The following is a 17,046-nucleotide window of genomic DNA, read 5'->3' on the forward strand; positions in this document are numbered from 1 at the left end:
ACACAATCCTGCATGACGACCTGAAAATGGGGAAAGTGTTATCCAGGTGGGTGCTACGAATGCTGACGGACGACCACATGGCTGCCCGTGTGGCATGTTGCCAAGCAATGTTGACTCACAACGACAGCATGAATGGGACTTTCTTTTCGTCAGTTGTGACAATGGATGAGACGTGGATGCCATTTTTCAATCCAGAAACAAAGCACCAGTCAGCTGAATGGAAGCACACAGATTGACCGCCACCAAAAAAATTTCGGGTAACTGCCAGTGCTGAAAAAATGATGGTGTCCATGTTCTGGGACAGCGAGGGCGTAATCCTTACCCATTGCGTTCCAAAGGGCACTACGGTAACAGGTGCATCCTACGAAAATGTTTTGAAGAACAAATTCCTTCCTGCACTGCAACAAAAACGTCTGGGAAGGGCTGCGCGTGTGCTGTTTCACCAAGACAACGCACCCGCACATCGAGCTAACGTTACGCAACAGTTTCTTCGTGATAAAACAACTTTGAAGTGATTCCTCATGCTCCCTACTCGCCTGAGCTGGCTCCTAGTGACTTTTGGCCTTTTCCAACAACGGAAGACACTCTCCGTGGCCGCACATTCACCAGCCATGCTGCTATTGCCTCAGCGATTTTCCAGTGGTCAAAACAGACTCCTAAAGAAGCCTTCGCCGCTGCCATGGAATCATGGCGTCAGCGTTGTGAGAAATGTGTACGTCTGCAGGGCGATTACGTCGAGAAGTAACGCCACTTTCATCGATTTCGGGTGAGTAGTTAATTAGAAAAAAAATCGGAGGCCTTAGAACTTGAATGCACCTCGTACTGTATTACTACTCAGGGCACATATTGGTTGAAAGCACCGATGGTGGCTGTTAAACATTATTTTGCAACTGGTTGCTCCATATTTGGTAATCTAATGGTGTTGTTGCTAGATGCAACCAGTTCGAGAAATATGTATGATATTTCGAGTCTCACACTAGGAGGCGAATGTTCAATAGGTGTCGCTGCGGTGTACGTCAATTCGGCGGGCAGCTACCACTACTGGTAACGCTTCTCACCGTAAAGACGTACTGTCCAAATATTGAAACTTGCAGTGACATATTGAGTCATGTGACAAACAACAGCGTATGCATGCCATACAATTCTATTTGTGAGTGGGGACAACATTACTGCCTCTGCTAAACCACACTGAGAAAGAAGTATTATCCCCGTTACAGAGGTGCTGCAGATAGTGTTTTTCTCTATTCAGATGAATGTTGATGCCCTCCATGATATAAGGCACCTTACATTTCATGAACTCTCGCCTGCTTAGCTGGGTGGTAACGTGTTCACCTCCCATGCAGTCAGGCCCGGGTTCGATTCCCGGTCGGGTTGGCGATTTTCTCCGCTCGAGGACTGGGTGTTGTGTTGTCCTCATCATCATATCAGCCCCATCAAAAATGGTTCAAATGGGTCTGAGCACTATGGGACTTGACATCTATGGTCATCAGTCCCCTAGAACTTATAACTGCTTAAACCTAACTAACCTAAGGACATCACACACATCCATGCCCGAGGCAGGATTCGAACCTGCGACCGTAGCAGTCGTGCGGCTCCGGACTGAGCGCCTAGAACCGCTAGACCACCGCTTCAGCCCCATCACCTGCGCCCAAGTCGCCCAATGTGGCGTCGACTGAAGTAAGACTTTCACTTGGCGGCCGAACTACCCCGCATCCTCTCGGCCAATGATGCCATACGCTCATTTCAATTTTTTTCCAGGACTATAAAAAGAGGTAATTAGTAGCACATATCAACACTAACGGTAATGAGTTAGCTTCAGTTTTGTGCATGCTCTTGATGGACAAATCTACCATGGGCGAAAGACGCGATGGAACGATGGAATTACATGCTAATGATGCTGCTTTGAGGTGAGACGACATTTGCCATAGTTAGAAAAGTCTCCACGACAATCTATTGCGCCTGCAACGACTGACCTGACCCTGGGTGCACGCACACACACACACAGACACACACACACACACACACACACACACACACAGTCTGGCGTGGCCTATCAGCGGGAAGGCCTCGCTGCGCTGACGAAGACGGATTGCCACTCACGCAGATTGCGACGCAGGCTGTGTTTGTGGCCAGGGGGCACCTGCAGGACAGACGTCTGTTTGCGGTGCTCATGTGTGCCAGCGGGCCTCTTCTGGCTAGGGCTAATATATTAGCTTCGAGGACACTTTGCCTTTGCGGATATCCCGCTTTATGGCCTGTGTGGAGAATGGAAACGATGAATAAACGAGATAGTTGCTTCGCTGCGAGAAACCACTTGTTCTGAGTGCTTGTAACGCCGGAAATGCATATCCTCCTATTCCCATCTATTGTACTATTATTTTTTTATTTGTTTTGTTACCTCAAGATATGACATTTCTGTCTCTTTATATATTGTAATTGTTTTACTATTTGTATATATATATATATATATATATATATATATATATATATATATATATATATAAGCATTTATGTCGATGTATAATTGGTTTGTTTCGTAAATATTATTTGTATTTTTGCGCTGGGTCTTGCCTAGGGAAAACTGCTATCGAACGATTACATCGATAGGTCGTGTGAAGAATCAAAGTGTGTAGGATCTTTGGTAGTTTGAATTCTGCCGCGTGGAGCGCGGGCAGGGCAGTGAGAGTCTGGCTGGAGTAGCGAGTGGAGCAGGTGTGTTGTGTGACGCTCCCGCGAGTTGCCGCGCTTTCGGGGTTTGCCAGCATGTAATTGCGCTCGACTCGCGATGATAGTTTCTGACATGGTGTCGCGGACGGGAAGCATTAGCTGGCGCACATCAAGAGCCCGTTTCGCCTGGTGACCGTGTCGAGAAGAAGGCGCGCCAACATCCAGCTTCTGCAACAGCGACGGCCGACAATGAGTGACTGTCGCCACCTCCTCGATCGACGGCTTCAAACCTTCAATCAACCAACAAGGAAGACTAAAAGCACGTAAAGTTTCAGAACTGTATGGCAGACCTCAGCTTTTCAAATTGTTCCATTTGCCTCGCAAAATTACAGCAACTTAGCATGAACCTTTGTTGCTCATTGTCCCAATTGCATTGCCAAGCAGGGTCCCTTCCTTTTCCGAAATGAGCCCGAGGGTCGTTGAAATTCAAACGCCAGCATCATTCGATTTCACTGCTTTAATTTCAAAGTTCAGCTGGCTACAATATTTAGATTGCACAAGCACGAATTAAGAGTGCGAGTTTTGTTACCGTCTTTTAGTTACCTGTGACTGCAGCTCAGCTTGGTACGTACTAAATTTTACTATTGTTAATTGTTCAGAATCATTTAATTCAAGTTCACAGTTAATTCTCTTATTTCTAATTTGCGTAGAGTCAAGTTGCTTTTGAAATGATTGTTGAGGTAGTCCAAGACTAACCGTATTTTACTGGATTTCGATGTGCTTCAGAAAGAAAGCTCACTATTAACTTCAGTCACTAAATTAACTTTCGATTTTCCGGTTTTATTAATTCTTTTGCTAAATTAAGTCAGAGTGTAGCGAAATTTATTACTTCTGACAAACTTTCAGATTTCACACTACACGTGTCAACCTTCAGTTGCCACGCTTCTAGTGTTAATTATATGTGTAATAACCTTTCTTTTTCAGTTACTATAGTAATTGTCCTTAGGACTGGCGACCGTGATTTCCCCCAAATCTCAAATATCTAATTACCGCTAGTTAATTGTTAACGTAACGGCCGCACATTTACTTTCTTCATTAACTTTACCCCTTTTCAAAATTAATTTCCACCAGTTTCATTTGCATTTTTCCTTTCATTTAGATGTAACCCTTTCCTCCCTCTTTACCGATAGATTAACTTCGGTGACGATTGCTTTTCCCAAATTTCCATTAGGTACACGCGGTTTAATTTTTCACTGTCATTAAGGTCGATAAGTGAGGGGGAGGGTTACATGCTGGCATATCCTTTCTAGATTGATGACTGAAAATATGCTTCGTACCACCGTCATAACGCGTACCGTATGTGTTTTTCCGATTGTTTCGACAACAGCCACCTGTGTAATGCAGCTATAAATTAATCTACATTCTCGGTCCAGTTCAGCAGTCTCCAATGCCAAGTCTCCAGTAGTGAATGAGACAACGTGGCTTCTGTGCACCGTTCGGTTTGTCAGAATTGCCCAGAGTCTCACTTCAATCTCAACCCACCTGCACGTCGTTACCTTAGGGCGAAAAGGGTTGTCAGCACATTGCCCTCTGAACTGACGTACACCACACTGCGTTCACTCAGACTGGCTTGAGTCACAAAACACTCAAGTTCTGCATCGTATTGTCACCTGTAGTCGAGAAAAAAGAAAACATTATCAATTGGCATTGGTTTTGCCGTCTTAAGTTTACTGCAGTTAAATATTATTGTTCATCAGAAGCCTATAGATTTTATTTACACACAATCTTCAGTGATCAGGCTCGAAATAAGAGTAAATAATATTTCTGTACATTTTTTTCTTTATAGAACAAAAACATTGTACTTCCTTGTAAGGTTGGAGTGAAATTTACATACAGTGCTTAGCCTCTAGTGTACATATTCTGCAAACCAGTGATTTTACCTTCCTTGTTAGGAGAGGTTGAGGTCAAAAGAAACTTGGTTTGACATTCTCTCTTCGAAATTTTTCTTGTTCATCCCTATGATTTCCTTGTCTGTGTGTCTGTTGGTAATTTTATATTGATGTTGTTGTAAGTGTTCACCAAAATTTTAATGATATATTCTGTACTTTTATTCTCTTACATGCTCTTTGTACCAGACGTCAAATGTTGTCCCGGTTTGACCTACGTATTTCCCATTATTGTATTGTATTTTAGATGGTATATTGCTTAGTTTTAACACAGAGTTGTTTTTTATTGTTTTTGATAAATACATTTGAGCTGAATTATTGCTATGGTGAGCTATTTGTATGCCATGTTTCTGAATATATTAGATATTCTGTGTGTATTTGTTGTTGTCTGTAATTATCTTTTTCTTCCTTCCTATGTGTCATTTCTATTCTTGTGTCTTGCATGTTTGTGTGAGAAACGGCTATTATGGAGGTAACTAGTAAGTATTTTGTCTTTTTTGTCTTGACTGTATTGTTCAGCCTTGTGACTAGTGTTTATTCGTACATATTGAGTGCGGTATGTTTTTCGTTCTTTTTTTGGGCAGTTGTCTGTGTTTGATCGTGCTGTGTTTAGTCTGCAGAATACGTATTTAGCAGTAAATACTGTTTGAGAGATTATATGTGGTTTGGTGTCTTGTGTAATATTGTGTCTGTTGCTGTACATTTTTAGTGATTGCAGAACATGTGTTTACTGCCCTGAAACTTTATAGTAACGTGCAAGAAATTCATTGATCTAACTGGTCCTATTTAAATTGAAAAATTTGTTGGATGAGTAACAAAATTTATTTCTGTATTTTACTGGTTAATTTTATTGCTTGTTTCATCTATCAGGTACAGGTTGTCATCCATCTATTTAATCCAGTACTGGATGTTGTACTTAATAGGCACTATTTTGTTAAATATGATCTGTACCACAGGGTTCAATAATACGTTTGCTAACGTTTCAGACACTGGGGATCCCAGAAGTAATCATTCACTTTGTGAACATATTTCACTCATTAACTCTTTCACCTTGACAATTCATTTGATGTATTGATGAGGAAGTATTTTGTATGTCTTCAGAAGTTCTTCTATGATGTTAACTGTTTCAGTTGGTGTATTGGAGTATATGTTCTCTACATCATACGAGAGAAGGGTGTCAGGAAACTGTCTGAGTGTCTTTTATATGAGTATACTGAATCAACTGTATAGTGTTTTGTGACAACATCGTCAATGTTTATGGTGCAGTAGTAAATGATGCCACTGACAGCGCCAATGTCATATATTAATAATGTACTTTAAACTTAATTATATAACTTTAAGTACTAAAGTGCAGCCAGCTAATCATAAGAGCTGGCAGCTGACTTTAAAGGCAATCTTTAATGCTGTCAACCAAGTTTAAATTGTGTAGTCTGATGGTGTTGATGTTCATTAGAAGAGCGAATCGTGTAGATAAAAATATAAAGTGCGACTTGTGGCTGTTTCCAAAAACTTTCTATTTTTTGTGATGAAGTCATGTGTCATATTAATGTACTGGTCGTTACCCACACAAAAAATATACTATGATTAATTGCTTGGAAAATGAAGACAGACAATACTAGTAGCAGGGCTGCAAATATCCTGGACCAGACTGCACTGTTACCAGGTTATTGTCAGATGTCCCCCTCCCCATCCTCCACCTTCCCCTCTTCCCTCCAACATCGCAGGCTAATTGCCCTAAGTTTAAAATGACGGTAGATTAAAAAAAACAACATAGTATAGCTCAGTCGCGAGAAGTATAAAATAAAAGACAGGCACTCATTTTACCCAGCGTCAGAAAAAAGATGGAAAAACTGTGGATACTTACGCAGCCTGTATGCTGCCACAAACTGTCATGCTATGTTTATAATCCAAGATGACAGAAATCTCCTGCCCAATTGGGTCAGTCTGTATGTCACAGGCTTGCATGTCCATGACTCCAGTCAAGTATGGCGATCCAAGGTAGTGGATTTGCGGATACTGAGTCAACTTGTATGGCTGCCATTCAGCCTGTCCAAAGTTTACAATAGAATGGAATTGGAAAATCATGGCTTTTCCCCAGTCTTAATCACAGCTCATTTGTGATAAGCGCCCATTGAAGTTCAAAATTCTATAGCTCATTGGCTCATGTGGATGTTCAGATCCTCATCACTGTCACCCCAAGTTTAGATACCAAGCGCCCATGTGCTTTAAGTTTAGATCTGGCCAGCTAACTGGTTCAGCTGACATGTTAAAATAATTGCCGCCATCAGTATGGAATTCCAAGAGCTGAACTGTGCTAAGTTTAAAATCGTGTATCTCAGCTCTGATGTTTAATGATTTTTGGTTTTTATTTTATTTTATTCGTATCGTTCCATAGGACCAAATTCAAGAGCAAATATCCATGATCATGGAATGTCTCAGTACATGAAATTGCAGTATAAAAGTAGTGATAGATAAAACAAAATGCTTATGAACCGTAAGAAGACTACAAGCTGTAAATTTATAAAAACGCAGTCATCTACTGAATACAGTAGGGTACAGTGGGAACAATAGCGTCTTAATTTAAAGACATCTGTAACATGCCTACAAGCAGTTCATGCCACACGCACAGATAACTCATCTACTGCCCACCTGCTGCCTGACATAGCACTGTCTAGGTGGCCATAAGTCCCACCAGGACTACCAGCCACCCACACCATACAACAAGAGAATGCTACACCACCCAGTAGCAATATGCAGTCAACTACCCACAACTGACAGTTATTAACCCAGCGACTGATCAGTGCCTCTACTACACATCACTTGGAGCCGCTGGTATCATGCCTTCACTGACTCACTGACCCCCCAAACTCATCACATCGTCCTGATGCTATCTGGTGCCTGCTGTCATAAAGTCAAGCTTTGGCATGTTGGGATATGCAGGAAATTCCGTCATAGGAACTATGCAACACATACATAGATTCATTCCTAATGCTTTACAATTTTAAACTGCTAGAGGTATGCGGTATAAAATTTCTGACCTTCCATACATGGAGCTGCCTACTTGGTTATATGCAGACTGCTATTCACTTTCCAGCTGACAGAGGTTTAATGTGAGCTAAATGTAGTAACTTGATGGTATGATATTCCATCAGATACTAGTTAAATGCGCCAAACATTTACTTTTTAACACAGTTTCAACTACTTTTCAGTGTCCCATACCCAAAATAAGAAAATTTTTTGAATGTAATAATTTGTTTTAGGATTTCTGATGAAGAGAGCGAGAACTTTAATTGCTCACTTCTTATTCCCAGTATGCTGCTAAGATATTAAGCATATCCATAGCTGTATAATGATGTATTCTAAAGCAATTTACGAGCTTTGTTGGAACCCGTGTCTGTCATTCTGACAGAATGCATGCTGTCCTCAAAGAGTTGAAGAAGGTCAAATGTGTTTCTTGGAGAAATGTAATTCCATATTTCAAAAGCGAATGAAAATAATCAAAGTAGTGTAATTTACTTAGCCGGCCGAAGTGGCCGTCCGGTTAAAGGCGCTGCAGTCTGGAACCGCAAGACCGCTACGGTCGCAGGTTCGAATCCTGCCTCGGGCATGGATGTTTGTGATGTCCTTAGGTTAGTTAGGTTTAACTAGTTCTAAGTTCTAGGGGACTAATGACCTCAGCAGTTGAGTCCCCTAGTGCTCAGAGCCATTTGAACCATTTTTGTAATTTACTTGAGATTGTGACAACGGGAAATACAACAGCATACAGATTTTGAAGAAGGTCTTGAATATGGCTTTCCATGAAAGTTTACTCTGCAGAAGCCTAGAAATTTGAACAATACAGTCTCAGTAACCTTTTATCCAATCTGTGTAATCAAAGAGTCAGTGTCAGTTGAATTGTGTGTTTGAAACTTTAACACTGAGCCACACTGTCATTTAGCATCAGTTTTGATGGACTGACAATGTGGTACCCAACATCCTTCACTACCAAGCTAGTGTCATTAGCAAACAGAAACTGACTGTGAGCTGCCCTTCTTATTCCAACTGCTGCAGTAACATTTTGTGATCCCCACAATCAAACGCTTTAGTTATATCAAAGAAGGTGACTGGTGTTCACACACACTCACACACACACACACACACACACAAACACACACACACACACACACACACACAACCTGTGTATTCATATTCTCTTTCTCTCTTTCTACAAGAAACACACACACACACACACACACACACACACACACACACACACACACACACCACATTCACTCACACATATATATCCGTGCACACGCATTCACACACACATAGATAAAGAGATAGTGTTTGTGTACGTCCAGGCACTCTCATATTTAGAGCCTTTTTAATAACTTTTGCCTACACCAGTGACATAAAAAATGGTCTAAAACTGTTTACAGTAAATCTTTCTCCCTTTTTTATAAAGTTGTTTTACTACAGATACCATATTGTTCAGGAAACGTAGAATTTCTAAAGGAAAAATTACTAATGTGGCTACATGCTGGGCTAACATATGCAGCACAGTGCCTTACTAGCCTGCTAGATACCCCATAGTACCCATGAGAGTCGTTAACTTCAACGATTACATTATTGACTTAATCTTCCTTTGTCAGTATCACGGAGGGCGAACTTCACATATAAGTTTTGAAAAGCCATTCTCTGAGTGAGATTCATGATTTCCTCTAGAAAGTAAATTGCTATTTAATTTTCATGCTCTATTCATAAAACCATTGTTAAATACAGTTCATATATCTGACACATCAGTAGCAAAAACATCTATACTATGTTACCTCACCATTGTACTGTTGCCCAGTCACTTCCTTCACAACCATGGATTTAACTTCATTCTGAAAGTTAGAAATTCTCTTTACATACCAAATGCTTTACTGCTTATAATTGCCTACTGTAGCTAGACTGTTGTAAAGTATTGTGCTGTATATTAATGGGGGGGCGTAGAAACGACGGAAAGGCTCCATCCCCACCGCAGCCACAGTGGTCCACAGCACCATGATGACTACCGCAGTCCACTTCCCCCCTCCGCCGCCCCACACCGAACCACTCTTTCAGGGTTGTTGTGCGGCTCGGCCCCCAGTGGACACCCCCCCCCACCCCCTAGGGAACGTCTGACACCAGACGAGTGTAACCCCTATGTTCGCGTGGTAGAGTAATGGTGGTATACGCGTACTTGGAGAACTTGTTTGTGCAGCAATCGTCGACATGGTGTAGCTGAGGCGGAATAAGGGGAACCAGCCCACATTCGCCAAGACAGATGGAAAACCACCTAAAAACCATCAACAGACTGGCCGGCTCACCGGACCTCGACACCAGTCCTCCGGGCGGATTCGTGCCGGGGACCATGCGCTCCTTCCCAATCCGGAAAGCCGTGCGTTAGATCGCACGGCTAACTGGGCGGGCAGCTTGACTGTTTCTATCGCTAATTTTTTTTTTACTCATGAGTGTTGTGACTAGTTTTATGTGGCCCGCCAACAATTCCTCTCCGTTGTCAGTCTCTTCATCTCAGAATAGCATTTACAACGTAGATGCTCTATTATTTGCTGAATGTAATCCAATCTCTCTCTTCTTCTTCAATTTTTACACTTTACAGCTACCTGTAATACATGGAGGCTATTCCGTAACATCTTAACAAATGTCCTCCCAACACCTCCCTCCTTCTTTTCCGTATATTCACTTCCTTTTTGATTCGCTTGAGAACCTCTTCATTCCCTCATTTGTTACCTTATCGGTCCATCTAATTTACAACATTATGTTGTAGCACCGCATCTCAAACGCTCTGATTCTCTTCATTTCCGCAATTTCCACAGTCCATGCACCATTACGATAGAATGGTGTGTTCCAAATGTACATTCAAAAATATCTTCCTCAAATTAAGGCATATTTTTGATACCAGAAGACTTCTCTAAGCCAGGAATGTCATTTTTCCCAGTGCTAGTCCGCTGTTAACGTCGTTCTTGCTCCGTCCGTCATGGTTTGATTTGCTGCCTAGGAAGCAGAATTCCTTAACTTCACAAACTTCTTGATCACCCATCCTCATGTTTAGTCTCCCACTGTTCTCGTTTCTGCTACTCCTCATTACTTTCTTCGACTAATTCTCAGTCCAAATTTGAACTAATTAGACTGTTCATTCCATTCAACATATCCTGTAACTCTTCTTCCCTCTCAGTAGGGATAGCAACGCAATCACCGAATCTTGCAAAAGATTCACCTTGAATTTTAATTTCGATGTATCTTTTATTTCTGTCATTGCTTCTTCGATGTATAGCTACCCCCCCCCCCCCCCCATCCCTCCCCCACCCCCCTGTTTTATATCGCGCTTGGTCTTCCACTTTGAGTATTCCTCCTTGGCTCTTGTGCTTACTGTATATTGACCGTCTTTTCCTATAGTTTACTCCTCGTTTTCTCAGAAATTCGAACAGCTTACACCATTTTACATTGTCTAACGGTTTTTCCAGGTCGACGAATCGTATGAACATGCTCTGATTCGTCTCTGGTCTTCCTTCCATTCCCAACAACTACTTCAGAATTGCTCTCTGGTACCTTTCCCTTCTCTAAAATCAAACTGATAGTCGTCTAACACATCCTCAGTTTTCTTCTCCATTCTTCTGTACATTATTCTTGTCAGGGACTTGGATACATCAGCTGTTAAGATGATTGTGCGATAAGTTTGCACTTGTCGGCTCTTGCAATCTTCAGAAATGTGTATAATATTTTTTCTGAAAGTCAGATATTACATCGCCACACTTATACATTCTACACACCAACGTGAACAGTTCTTTTGTTGCAACCTTCCGCTACGATTTCAGCAATTCCGATGCAATGTTGTCCATCACTTACGTCTTATTCGATTTTAAGTCTTCCAGAGCTTTTTCAAAATTCTGATGAAGCCTTACCTTTCTATATGGACTCCTGTTCCTTCTTCTATCGCGTCACCAGGCAAGTCCTTCCCCTCACTCAGGCCTTCTATCTATTCGTTCTGCCTATCCACTCTCTCCTCTGCATTTAACGATGGTACCTGTATTTACATTGCACTCATAATGTTACCGCCCCTGCTTTTAGTTTCAGCGAAGGTTATTTTACCTTTCATATATGCTGAGCCAGTTTCCTGCATTCATTTCGTTTTCGATTTTTTATGCAGCCGTTTCGCCTTAGCTTCACTGCACTTCCTACTTATTTCGTTGCTGAGTGACTTGTATTTCTGTATTCCTAAATTTCCTTGAACGTTTTTGCGAATTCATCTTCCATAGATAAAGTGAAGTGTTCCTTCTGTTACTCATGGTTTCTTCGTTGCTGTCTTCTTTGTACAGATGTTTTCTTTCAAATTTCAGTGACTAACCTTTTTAGAGATGCCCATTCCTCAAATAAACAGCTTAGTGAGCTCTTCCTATATAGCCTCAAAAGACTTTAAAAGCATCTTCTCATTCCTTAGCACTTCCGTAACCCACTTCTTTGTGCACCGAGTGGGGTGGCGCAGTGGTTAGCCCACTGTACTCGCATTCAGGAGGACGACGATTCAAATCCTGATTTAGATTTCCCGTGACTTCCCTAAATCGCTTCAGGCAAAGGGCACGGCCGACTTGCTTCCGTACCCTTCCCCAAAAAGATGGGACCGATGGCCTCACTGTTTGGTCCCACCCCCAGTTCAAGCAACCAATTTTCATTGTGCAGTGATTTTTCCTAACTAACCTTCTATACTGAACCTACTCTTCATCACTACTGAATTGTGACCTGAGTCTACATCTGCCCTTGGGTAAACCTAACAATCCAGTATCTGATTTCTGAATCTCGATCTGACCATGATGTAATCTACCTGAAATCTCGCAGTATCCCCTGGCCGTTTCCAAATATACCTCTACCTCCTGTGATTCTTGAGAAGAGTATACGTTATTACCAGCTGAAATTTATTGCAGAACTCAATTAATCTTTCTCCTCTCTCATTTCTGTTACCAAGCCCATTTATTGCACAGCTCAATCTTTCTCCTCTCTCATTCTTATTACCTGGCCCATATTCTCCAGCAATCCTTTCTTCTACTCCTTGCCCTACACCTGCATTCTAATCCTCCATGATTATTAAATTTTCATCTCTCTTTATGTACTGAATTACCCATAGCAGTAAAACATTTCTGAAAGAGAGGAATTTGTTAACACTTATGCATATTTACAATAACCAAGTCACCCGCTTCGTGATCTGGTCTGTATGTGAAAGCTGATTTCAGGAACTACCTGCAAGTATTTTGGTATGATTTACAGTAAGAGATAGACTGACTCGTCAGGAAGGTCTTTTGATATAATTTATAATATTGGGAACGATGAGAGTGTAATATACGTATTTTTATAAGTTCTGAATTTAATTAACGTTTGCAGACACATCTCCGAACAATGTTGGAATCTGTGGGCTGATTAGCTACAGAGAAGGGAATGCGGGTCAATTGTCGTGCCTCCAGAGGGCAGCGAACAGCGAAACTTGAACAGAATCTACACTTAGGTATACGTACCTACTATCACTACATATTATAAATTGAAGACCCCAGCCACCTATTTCGCTGATAGATAGACTATACGCTCGGAAATGAGCTATAAACTAGAGGACTCAAATGATTAGGAAGAGTAACAGGAACAGAAAAATCATACGAAGTTGTCCTAAGTGCGATATTCTGAAATTTCCCTGAGCCGTTCATCAGAGAACCGACACGTGAAAATAACATCTCACACCTGCTGGTGGCAAACTGATATGAACTTTTCGACTCAGCGTAGAACAGGAAATCAGGATCGTAAGGCCGTTAAGACATCACTGAATACGACTCTAAACAGGAATACAATGAGAGGTAGGAAGATCTTTCTGTTTACCAAGAGCGTCAAGAGAGATTTCAAATTACCAGACAAATCATCACGAAAATTTCTTCCTCATCATTGACAATGGTGGATATCAAAAGACAAAGTTTAAGAGCATCGCAATATGCTTTAGGCAAGTATGTCCCGTGCAAAACTGTGAGGGATGAAAAGACCCACCATGTTTCCATAACCGTGTTAGGAAGCTGTTACGAAAGTAAAGAGAGCTTCACTGGAAATTTAAACGCAGCCAAAGCTTTACAGACAAATAAAAATCAAACTAGGACAAAATCAACGTTAGGCTGGTGTGGTGTCACCGCCAGACACCACACTTGCTAGGTGGTAGCCTTTAAATCGGCCGCGGTCCGTTAGTATACGTCGGACCCGCGTGTCGCCACTATCAGTGATTGCAGACCGAGCGCCGCCACACGGCAGGTCTAGAGAGACTTCCTAGCACTCGACCCCTGTTGTACAACTGACTTTGCTAGCGATGGTTCACTGACAAAATACGCTCTCATTTGCCGAGACGATAGTTAGCATAGCCTTCAGCTACGTCATTTGCTACGACCTAGCAAGTCGCCATTACCAGTTACTATTGATACTGAGAATAATGTACCGTCAAGAGCGACGTTCACCATTTATGGATTAAAGTTAAGTATTCCACCAGCTACGTCCGTTTTTTCTAAATTCTAAATTCCTTGTCCTGTTCCAGACCTCACGCCAGCATGCGTAAGCTAAAACGCGTGCCTTTCGGCCTCCTCTAGTAACCCAGTGTTGGCTCTCCTGCCAACCACAACAGCTGGATATGCCTGAAGCGTTCGCCGAAAGGAAAACTCTAGCTATAACGTTGATTGGAGATCCTAAGCCGTTCTAGTCTCATGTTTAATCAGTAAACGGATAGAAGTCATCTGACCTGACACTCTGTGACGATAAGGGCACTGACACTAAGAGTGACACAGAAAACGTCTTCTTCCAAAGATGTTTCACAGAAGAAGACCACTTTGTTCTTTGAAATCGTCCTATTAACGACAAAATGTCAGATATCAAAATAAGTGGCCAAGGGATAGAAAAGCAACTCAAATCACCAAACAGAGGAAAGGGTTATGCACCTGATGGGATACCAGTTAGATTCTACATGAAATACGCAAAAGAACGGGCAGCACTGCTAGCGGTAGTGTGACGTAGCTCTATTGAGGAGGAAAGCGCTCCTAATGATCGGAAAAAGGAACAGGCCATTCCCTTTTCTAAGTAGCGTCATAAAACAGACGCAGAAAATTACAGGCCTATATCCCTGATGTCGGTATACTATAGAATTTTGGGACATGTTTTAGGGTCGCATGTTATCACATTTCTGGAGACCGAAAAATCTCTGTAGAAACTAACATGGGTTTCGGAAATAACGAGCACGTGACACCCAGCACGCTATGTTCGTCCACGAGACACAAAAAGTTGTAGATACAGGCGCCCAGCTAGATACCGTATTCCTTGACCTTCGAAAGGTATTCGATACAGTTCCGCACGACCACCCAATGAAAAAAATATGAGGGTTCGAAATATCAGAACGACTGGATTGAACAGTTTCTAGCAAACAGATGTGTGTGTGTGTGAATTCCTAAGGGACCAAAGTGCGGAGGTCATCGGTCCATAGACATACACGCTACTTAAACGAACTTAAACTAAGAACAATACACATACACCCGTGCCCGTGGGAGGACTCGAACCTCCGGCAGGAGGGGCCGTGCAGTCCGTGACATGGCGCCTTAAACCGCGCGGCTTCTCCGCTCGGCAGAAAACAGAAAACAGCTTGCAATTATGGAAGTAGATACGTCTTCAGAAGTAAAAGTAACTGTGGGTGTTCCCCAGGGCAGTGTTGTATGACCATTACATTTCACAATACGCGTAAATCACCTAACGGTAACGTCGGAAATTCCATGAAGTTTTTCGTGGACGATGCTGTTGTATACAGGGATGACCTGCAGAGAATCGACACACTTGACCCTCAACATTGACAAATGTAACGAATAGCGAATTCATATACATAAAGACCCTTTTTGTATGATTACAATACGGCATAACAGTCACTGGAAGCACGTAGTTCCGTACAGTACTTAGCAGTATTCGTTCAGAATGAATTAAAGTGGAACGACCACAAAAAACTACGCTCGAGAAAGGCAGTTGCGAGACTGAAATTAATTGGGAGAATCCTCAGGAATTACAGCCCGTCAATAAAGCAGGAAACACTCTTTGCCCAATACTTGATTACCGCTCATAAGTATCAGATTCGTACCACATTGGACTAACAGAGGAAACAGAGTTCTAAAGAAGAGCAGCACGTTTCGTTATAGGTTCATATAGTTAGTGCGAAACCGTCACGAAGACGATCAGCCATATCCAGTGTCGGACGCTCCAAGAGAAGCGTTCTGCATCACATTATGGTCTACTGTTAAAGTTCCGAGAGTGTACATTCCTCCAATGTGTATCTAGCGAGAATTCCATGTTGATAACAGAAGAGACATTCGAGCCCGCAGGAATGCTTATCAACAATCTTTCTTGGAGTGAAGTGTACGCGACTTGAACAGGATAGGGGAAGTGACACTGGCGCACGAATTACCCTCCGCCCCACACTGCAAGGTGGCTTGTGGGGTGTAGATGTGGGTTATACATATTTCTCGTAAACGTGGTCAACTATCATGAATTACAGTAAACCAAAGCAATAAATAGTTCAAACAATAAGGAAATAGAAGATTTTGAAATGTAGTGTTGCAGAAGAATTTAGGGGATTAGATAGCAGGGTTGAACTGCTAAAGATGAATTCAACTGCGGAAAAAATAAATTCATTGCACATCTTGATTGGAACATGGGATCGATTGATCGACACATTGTAAATGACTTAGCTGTCGTCATTCCTGTAAGGTAGGAAAGTATGCGGGGTAAATTTGTAGACCGAGACCAAAGAATGAAAACAGTAAGCAGGCTCAAACAGCTGTAAGTTGCATTACTTACACAACGATAGAGATGCTGGCACACAATAAACCTGGGTGAAGAACTACATTATACCCATCTTCGAGATAAAGATAACAACGGCAACAACTAGAAACCGGTATTTACTCTATTAAAAAGGGAAAAAGATAGACAAATTAATAGATATGAAACGGGCTCAGGGCAGTGTGAATGATGGTATCTCCGAATTTTGCTGAAGATGAGATCTGAAAGAACGGAACAATATTTCATGGTTGTCAGACGGTCATTGAAGTTGGCGCCATACTTCGGCGTAAAGAGTGTCACATACATAACAGAGTATTGTAAACGTAGGTATTACTTGTAATTATAGCAGAATACCTTAGTCTCTTTGTTTTTCAAAAACTGCCGAATTGTGTACGGTTGATCTGCTAATTGCGTAATTCACACCTGCGCACCCAGTAGCTCGTTGTATACGAGGATTGCCGAGTAAGTAATGCACCGCGTTTTTTCTTCAGCAATTCTTCATTGAATATAATCAGAATTACACACAAGAAAAAGGTGTTTCGTCTACACATCCTATTTCTACATCTACATCTACATCCAAACT

The sequence above is a fragment of the Schistocerca americana genome, chromosome 7, assembly GCF_021461395.2.
Source record: "Schistocerca americana isolate TAMUIC-IGC-003095 chromosome 7, iqSchAmer2.1, whole genome shotgun sequence".
Lineage (NCBI taxonomy): Eukaryota > Metazoa > Arthropoda > Insecta > Orthoptera > Acrididae > Schistocerca > Schistocerca americana.